Here is a 9150-nt window from a genome sequence, read left to right as displayed (position 1 = left end):
TAGTCGATATTTGCTAAGCTAACCCAAATATGTGGGACTGGTCGCTACATGCTAAACTAACACAAACATGTGAGATTGGTCGATATTTGCTAAGCAAACTAAACATGTGGGACTGGTCACTACTTGCTAAGCTAACCAAAACATGTGAGACTGGTCACTACATGCTAAGCTACCCTAAACATGTGGGATTAGTTGCTACATGCTAAGCTAACCCAAACATGTGTATGTTTTCTGGTTTAGAGTTCCTCAGAGGAAAAGCACATTTACAAAAACAAGAATTTACAACTTGATTCAAAAACACACCAAAAACATTGTATGTCCTAATGTCCTAATACAAATAAATAAATACATAAAATGAAATAAATAAAATGAAATTTTAGTTTGTTTTGAAAATTTACAGTTATTAGTAATTTTTTGAATGTTTTTGGATTAATTTAAATGATTATTGGATTAATTATTATTGGATTAATATTGTATTTGTATTTGATTATTATTGGACTGTTAGTGGAATTGTGTTGGATTAACTTTGTATTATTGGATTTAAATTGGAAATGGATTAGATTGTCATTGGATTAATATTGGATTATGAAGGTATTTGTATTGGATGAAAGTTGGATGTCGCAACCTGTTTTTGGTGTTAAAATAAACAAATAAAATAGATTCATTTGCGTATATTTAAATGCAGCTGTTGAAGAACAACTTTCAGGTTTTACCAGGTGTGTTTCAGAGCAAGCCTGGAGGTGAGAGTCCAGCTCTGTGTGAGTGTGTGTGTGTGTGTGTAGGTGTGTGTGAGTGCGTGTGTTGGTGTGTGCGTGTGTGTTTAAGTGCGTGTGTGTAGGGTGTGGGTGTGTGCGTGTGTGTTTAAGTGCGTGTGTGTAGGTGTGTTGGTGTGTGTGTGTGTGTGGTCAGAGCTGCAGTTGGTGCAGAGATGAGCGGATGTGTTGGAGATCTGAGCACCAAACAGGCCCAAACTCTGACTGAGGTAAACACACATAAAGAAAACAACTTGTGCGTGTGTAAGTGTGTGTGTGTGTGTGTGTGTGTGTGTGTGTGTGTTCCAGCAGCTGCACAAATTCCCTCCTAAAGTGTGTCAGAGGCTGTGAAATGCATGGAGTGACTGAGGAATGTGTTTGTTTCACACTTTTTTGTGCAACATGTGGTTTGTTTTAGTCTAAAAGTCTGTAATTTATCCTTTAATAAATAAAAATAAACCCTTTATTTCCTCAGAAGTAAAGCGACGTCAGTGACAGGTTTAAATATTAAAAACATCAGTTAATATTTGATAAAAGTCAATATTTGGATTTGTTCTGTGAGGCTCTATAACACATGTATGTAGCTGTGACTGTGTGTGTGTGTGTGGTGTGTGTGTGTGTGTGTGTGTGTGTGTGTGTGTGTGTGTGGTGTGTGTGTGTGTGTGTGTGTGAGAACAAAGAGACTGAAAATGTGTGCATTTAAAGTTGTAAAGCTTCAGGTCAGGTTTTCTTTGAAAGGTTTTAAAATGTAAATCGTTGTTGCTCACCTGATATTCAGTGTAATGTCTATATTTATGATGTTTTATGAACAGTTTTCTGCTCTCAGAGGCTCAAACTACACACGTTATATGTCTGTGCTGCTGATGTTTGGTGTGTTTTAGTTTCGGCAGAGAATCGATGACCTTCTCTCTGAACTTCCTGCTCAGCACGACCACTTCCTGCTCCGCTGGCTCAGAGGTTAGTGTCACTTAAGTTATATGTGTTATAACAAAAATACAACACACACACACACACACGCACACACACGGAAAATACACCTCAAAGATAGAAAACTATTTTCCCTCCAAATTTCTTAGAGGGCTGCACAGACTTTAACAAGAAAGCATCTACAGTATTATTCATACATCTATGACCAAGGACAGGAACATGTCTATTCTGTATATGTCTGACAAAGGGCAGGAACAGATCTATCCTTTAAATGTCTGTAACAAACAACAGAAACAGACCTAATCTTTATACATATATAACAAAGGACAGGAACAGATCTATTCTTATACGTCTATGAGAAAGAACAGGAAAAGATCTATTTTTTATACATCTGTGACAAAGGATTGGAACAGATTTATTCTTTATACGTCTGTGATGAAGGACTGGAACAAGACAGACAGTTGTCTGGATTGTTGTGTGAAGGCGGAGCTTGTTGTTGCTAGGTGACGCTCGGGGAGGCGGAGGGTTGACTGTATCGATTGTGTTTGAGTTCATCGACTGATGAACGTCCAAAGGTCGAGGCTTTGACCTTTGACCTCAGTGTGTGTTCTTTAAACATAAAGTCTGTCAACAGACCGACACGTACATCTGTTACATCAGCAGATATACATATATATAATGTTATTATTAATATAATATTACTATAATTATTAGCCTGCGTGTTTGTGTGTATTTATGTTGTCTTTTACCCAATCTTTGGTTTGTTGACATCCCCTCGTTATTCATTTATTTATTTATTCATTGTATATTATTGTGTATGTTTTTGCTGATTTAAATCTCGCGTCTGAAGTTTGACCTTTTTTGTAATTTTTTTGCAGCTCGAGGCTTCAACGTGAACAAAGCTGAACTTATGATCAGGAAGGTGAGTTCACATTAAAATGATTTCATCCACTTTAGACTGAAATTTAACACATTTCATCACTTTATCCGTTTCAATCACGGAATGTTGTACAACATTTAAATTTCAACCCAAACTAAAGTCAATATCGGTGAGCACACTAGTCATACTCAACCGTCCCATGATGCATTGTGAGTGGAACGTAAAAAATGGTCCTGGGACCAGCTTCAAGCTAAAAATCCCCTTTTCAAAATAAAAGCATCCCTTCTTGCCTTCCATTAGTTTTTTTTAACGCTTTTGTGAGCAATGTGTTTTAGTTTTGAAGTTAACAGGAAGTGGTCTACGTGGGTTTTACGGATGAAATGAGCACATGTTGATATTCTACTTGGTCACTTTCTCACTTCAAATGTTTTCAGAACTTTCAAAGTAAAGGTAGAGAATCAACAGAGATATTTAACCTCAGTGTGATTCAAGTTTTGTTGTGTTGTAGCTTCTAAATGCATCTTGGGAAACTTGTAAGTATACTTCAGTGGGAACGCTCATCAACCTAATCATTTATAGTATATACTAGACAGTATATACTTATTGAGTGTGTAGTGTATAGTACATTAGTAAGTAAGTAATGTTTTATTTATATTGCACCTTTCACAGACAGGTCACAAAGTGCTTTACATATTAGCTCACATTCACACACCAATGAGACTAGTCGGGATTGAACCCCCAACCTCTCGATCTAAGGACGACCCCTCGACCACATGACATACAACACAGCCTTCGCCCTTCAAACAAACACAATGTAGAACCGTTAGATAATCAGAGCAGCTTAAACTGGTTTTTTTATGACCAACATGTGGCCCAACGTTACATCCCATGCTAACATGCTAACAGGCTAACACAGCTATTTTGTTCCATGTGCTTCTAAAGCTTTAATATTAAATGTTTTCTCTACATTTCAGCAAAAACATTAAATAAATACAAAACCTTGTTTAGTGTGTGAGTGTCAACAACAACATAAACAACAACAACATAAACAACAACAAAAACATAAACAACAACTGTGTGTGTGTGTGCCTGTGTGCGTGCGTGTGTGGTGGTGTGTGTGTGTTTTGTGCAGCACGTGGAGTTCAGAAAGAACATGAAGGTGGAAACCATCTTAACACACTGGAAACCTCCTGAGGTCAGAGTTTAAAATCACAAGTTTTTCAACCTTGGGGTCGTGACCCCATGTGGGGTCTTCCGGAATTCAAATGAGGTTGCCTGAAATTTCTAAAAAAAAAAACGAATCATAATTCTTTGTCAAATTAAAACACAACACACTATGTGAAATAACTGTATTCTATCTTTTCACTTTAATATAAATAGAGTTTAAAAAAAACAACAACAAAAACTACAGTATAAAAATTTATAATTCAATAGTTAACTGAACGATTAAATAATAAAAACGAGAAGTATGTTTTTGTAATTTTTAAATAATCATATTTTTTTTCAAATTAAAAACCACACACAATCTCTAACTGTATTCTAAACCTTTGCTCAACTATATATATAAAAAAACAATATAAAGATATCTGAGCTGGCACATTTTGTCACTACATAATATCACAAACATGATCAAAAACTAATTGCAAAAAAAAAAAAAAAAAATCTCTGGGGTCGCCAGAAATTTGTGATATCAAAATGGGGTCACGACCCAAACTGGTTTAACTAATGTTAGCTTTGAGCTAATGCTTGTACGTTTTTAACATATTTATTCTGTTTGTTTATATTCAGCTTTGCATCAATTATTAGTGTGGATGGTAGTATAGATATAGATTGTTGTTCCTCAGGTGATACAGAGGTATTTCTCTGGGGGGATGTTTGGTTACGACCGTGAGGGCAGTCCAGTGTGGTACGATGTGGTCGGTCCCTTAGACCCTAAAGGTTTGCTGCTGTCAGCGTAAACAAGACTTCATCAGGACCAAAGTCAGAGACTGTGAGACGCTGAGGACGGAGTGTCAGCGTCAGTCTGAGAAGGTGTGTGGTGTGTGTGTGTGTGTGTGTGTGGGCGGGGGGGGGATGGTTTACTCACATACGAATCTAATAATTATTAAAATATGTTTCATATTACCTGTCACTTCTCTTGAGGATCATTTTACCATAAAAAAATTAACATATTGGTATCAGACGCCAACTTTAATAATATTAATATCAATATTTTCATTGATTAGGAAACCTAACAAGGTAACCAAGGAAACTAATCAGATGGTAGATAATATTTTTACTGTATTTTACAGCTGATATAGGACATGCTAACAGAAAGCTAACATTTTATGGAGTTATTTATTAAAGGATCAGTAATTGTGACTAATTGTAATTGAACTTTAGTAATTGAGAACTTAATTATAATTGACTTTCAGTGGAAAAATAATAATTTTAATGTGAAAAAATGCTGGTCATCATAATCATAATCGAGTTGTACATTAACATGGATAACGTAATTATAATTGAAAAATGTAATTGACTGTACAGTATAATGTGTGGGTGTCCCCTCATCGACCCTGTCCTTCTGTCTCCGTGTTGGACAGTTGGGTGAAAACATTGAATCCATCACTCTGATCTATGACTGTGAAGGACTGGGACTGAAACACATCTGGAAGCCGGCCATCGAGGCCTACGGAGAGGTGTGTCCACATCTGTCCCACATGTCTCACATCTGTCCAACACACAGTATGTCCAACATGTCTAAGGTCTCACCACATCAGTCCATTGTCTGTCCCACACGTGTCCTCCTCTGTCTGTCCCTGTAGATCCTCACCATGTTTGAAGACAACTATCCTGAAGGATTGAAGCGACTGTTTGTGATCAAAGGTGACTTTGTGGTCCTGTACTACAAAGCTGGATCAGTATATCCTGATATCTCTCCGTTAGCTTCACCTAACTAAACATTCTCTGTCAGAGAGCAGAGGGGTATTCCATAAAGCGGTTTATATTCAAACTCTGAGTATCTCATTCCTAAGCGAGGTATGTTCTTCTCTGAGTATGTTACCATGGCATCGTTGTCCGTGAACTAAACCTGGTCGCTGGCAGGTTTTATCGAAGAAACCCTGGCTCCGCCCACCTGAACACCGTTTCTGAACACTTTAATGAACCTTAACACTTTTCTCTGAAACACATTAGTGACATCACACACCACAGACGTGTTCACATCATTACTAATGTTGTTGATCTGCATTAAAACATCTACTGACGTCTGTACTAAAGGTCCCTGAATACAAACCTGTGGATAATATAAAGGAGGAGATGATAATTTAAATAAATCCACTTTTAAGGCTCCATTGTTGTTTTATATTGTTAAATCTGTAAATCGCACATATTTGAAGGTATGATGGTGCAGTGAATTGTGACGTTGGTTTTGGAAGCGATAGGTCGCGGGTTCGCATCCTGCTTCAGTATTTTGAGATGACTCTGGTGACAATGTTACATTAAAAATCAATATACTGTAATTGATTCGATATCAAGCAGCAGTCACTGTCTTTATATCCAGTGTAACAGGAGGACTCTCTATGCAGACATCCTATGCTGCTGACACGCCTCCTCAGACACATTTTATTCATATTATTCACTGCTCATCACGTCACTGAAGAGATAAAGTGATAAAGTGACCAAAAAGTGTGACTAATTACGGGTGATTCAAGACACTATAGTCACTGAAGACTGAACACACCTTTAGAACAGGCTCATATTCCTCAAACACTGGCTTATTTCACCATTAGGGTGAATAAATCACTCTCTTCCATTTGGTTGTCATGGCAGCTCGAGTCATCTCTGATCCATTGATTGATGGCTTTTTATCGCGTGCGTGCACGTCAATAACCCAAGGTTTACATACTCAGGGTTGATTGACCCACTTCATACCAGCTGTAATGGAATCTGATACCCAGAGTTTCCCATCGCTGGGTATGTTGACCCAGAGTTTATGGATAGACTCAGAGTTTGTTAACCCTCCTTTATGGAATACACCTCAGCTGTACTATGAAGCAGGATATAAACATGTTCATTTAAGTATTCACTTCCTAAGTTACCATGGTGATTTAGCCTGGTAAGACATTAGCCAGCATTGTAGTACAGGACACAACCGTTTAAATCCAGGAAATTAGCACAATATGAGGAAATCCAGCTTTGTAGTATAAGCCCTGTTTTTCTTGTTTTGTTGTTTATTTATATGTTTATTCCATTCCTTAGCTCCTAAGATATTTCCAATGGCGTACAACCTGATCAAACACTTCATGTGTGAGGAGACACGACAGAAGATCCAGATCTTAGGAAGTAAGAACCAGTTTCTTGGTGTCGTTTTGTGTGTTTCAGTGGTTTTGTGTATTTTTGTTTTCCTTTTGATTGCTGTCGGACATTCCATGTTTGTGTTGTTTCCCGTTGCCTCGGCCTGATGACATGCATGTCGTCTTCTGACATCTGCAGGCGACTGGCAGGAAGTGCTGCGCACATTCATAGACGTGGATCAACTTCCTGTTTACTACGGAGGAACCAGAACCGACCCGGACGGAGATCCTCGATGTCGGACTGCAGTGAGTGCGGCACACATTTAACACTGTTGTTGTTAGTTGTTTATCTGTTATTAGGGGCCTGTACAGCACACACAAAATAAATCCCGGAAGTTAGCGCGATAAGAGGAAATCCAGCTTTGTAGTACAGGCCCCAACGGTCATCAATTATCTGCCTGTGTTTTCTGCAGCAATGGTGTTGTTTTTGGTCTGAATTTTGGATTTTAATTCTTCATATTTTTAAAGAATTATCCCTCATTTGAGACGTAAGTTGCGCTACACCAGTATTTCTCCGTGTTTGTGATTGGTCTAAAATCACCTGTCTAAGGCTACGTTCACAAAGAGAGACAAACATTTTGTTTTGGCTTTTTGTGGTGCTGATTTGCTCTTAAACACAAACCATTTATGATATGAACCTTCAAGCTTTGACCTAACCCCAACGGAGCAAAACTGAAACCGACATGCATTAGGTATTCATATCGATGCCCGACCAAAAACAGACAGTTAAAACTTAATTTGCTGTAGCTGCAGCGCTGCGCTCACTGCTATAAAGTGACATCAACGTATCAAACACGCGTTAAATCAGCTTTGACAGTTCACTCTGCGGTTGCATTGAAAAAAATCTGATCTGTATCTGATTCAGGACTACATATGAAATTGTTCTAAATTTTATTTGAAAAATTCAGATTTGGGTCAGATTTGAGTGTAAAAAATCAGATCTGGTCACTTGTCTTGACCCCCCAAAAATTGAATATGAGCCACTTTTTCCTGCAGTGTGAATGCAGCCTTAGTGAACATGTTGATATCCTGCTTCATAGTACAGCTGCTCTCTGACAGAATGTTTGATTAGGTGAAGCTAACGGAGAGATATCAGGATATACTTATACACACTGGAATGACATTGTTTTTTGTTGTTGTTGTTGTGTACAGATAAACTGCGGTGGTCAGGTTCCTCCTTCCTACTACGTCCGGGACTCGGTAAAGGTTGAGTACGAGCACAGCGTCACCGTTAGCCGTGGTTCACAGGTTCAGCTACAGTTTGACGTCCCTGTGGCTGGAGCCATCCTCAGGTTCAGATGCAGCAGCTCAGCTCTAAGCCGGTTTACAGGTTCTCACCGAGTGTGTGTGTGTGTGTGTGTCAGGTGGCAGTTTGCCAGCGAAGGCGCAGACATTGGCTTCGGCGTGTTCAGACGAACCAAAGCAGCCGGTGATCAGAAGTTGGAGGAGATGTTGCAGGTTCTCCCAAACGAGCGCTACAACGCTCACCTGGTACCTGAAGATGGAAGCATCACCTGCACCGAGCCAGGAGTGTGTGAGTGTCAACAACAACATCAACAACAAAAACGTAAACAACAATAACATAAACAACAACTGTGTGTGTGTGTGCGTACAGACGTGTTGTGTTTTGATAACAGCTACAGTTTTCTTCATTCGAAGAAGTTGAGCTACAATGCTGAAGTTCTTCCTCCTTCAGACACGGACGGACTAAGTCTGTGAGAGAGGAAAAACTACAGACGGAGAGAGAAACAACTACAGACGAGAGAGAGAAACAACTACAGACGCAGAGAGAAACAACTACAGAGAGAGAGAGAAACAACTACAGACGCAGAGAGAAACGGAGAGAGAAACAACTACAGACGCAGAGAGAAAAAGGAGAGAGAAACAACTACAGACGCAGAGAGAAACAACTACAGACGAGAGAGAGAAACGAGAGAGAAACAACTACAGACGCAGAGAGAAACAACTATAGCCAAAGAGAGAAACAACTACAGACGCAGAGAGAAACAACTACAGGCAGAGAGAGAAACAACTACAGACGCAGAGAGAAACAACTACAGACGGAGAGAGAAACGAGAGAGAGAACAACTACAGACGCAGAGAGAAACAACTATAGCCAAAGAGAGAAACAACTACAGACGCAGAGAGAAACAACTACAGGCAAGAGAGAACAACTACAGACGCAGAGAGAAACAACTACAGGCAGAGAGAGAAACACTACAGACGCAGAGAGAAACAACTACAGGCAAACAGAAAC

At 39.1% G+C, this 9150-nt stretch overlaps 1 pseudogene; it reads left to right on the top strand.

The window, feature by feature from the left end:
* The first annotated feature begins 911 nt into the window (after positions 1–911).
* On the top strand, positions 912–8722 carry LOC114473193 (SEC14-like protein 2; annotated as a pseudogene).
* The last annotated feature ends 428 nt before the right edge of the window (positions 8723–9150 follow it).

Source organism: Gouania willdenowi, chromosome 12 (assembly GCF_900634775.1).
Source record: "Gouania willdenowi chromosome 12, fGouWil2.1, whole genome shotgun sequence".
NCBI lineage: Eukaryota > Metazoa > Chordata > Actinopteri > Blenniiformes > Gobiesocidae > Gouania > Gouania willdenowi.
Note: the sequence above shows the minus strand (reverse complement) of the source record. Positions and strands in the feature narration are given on the sequence as shown.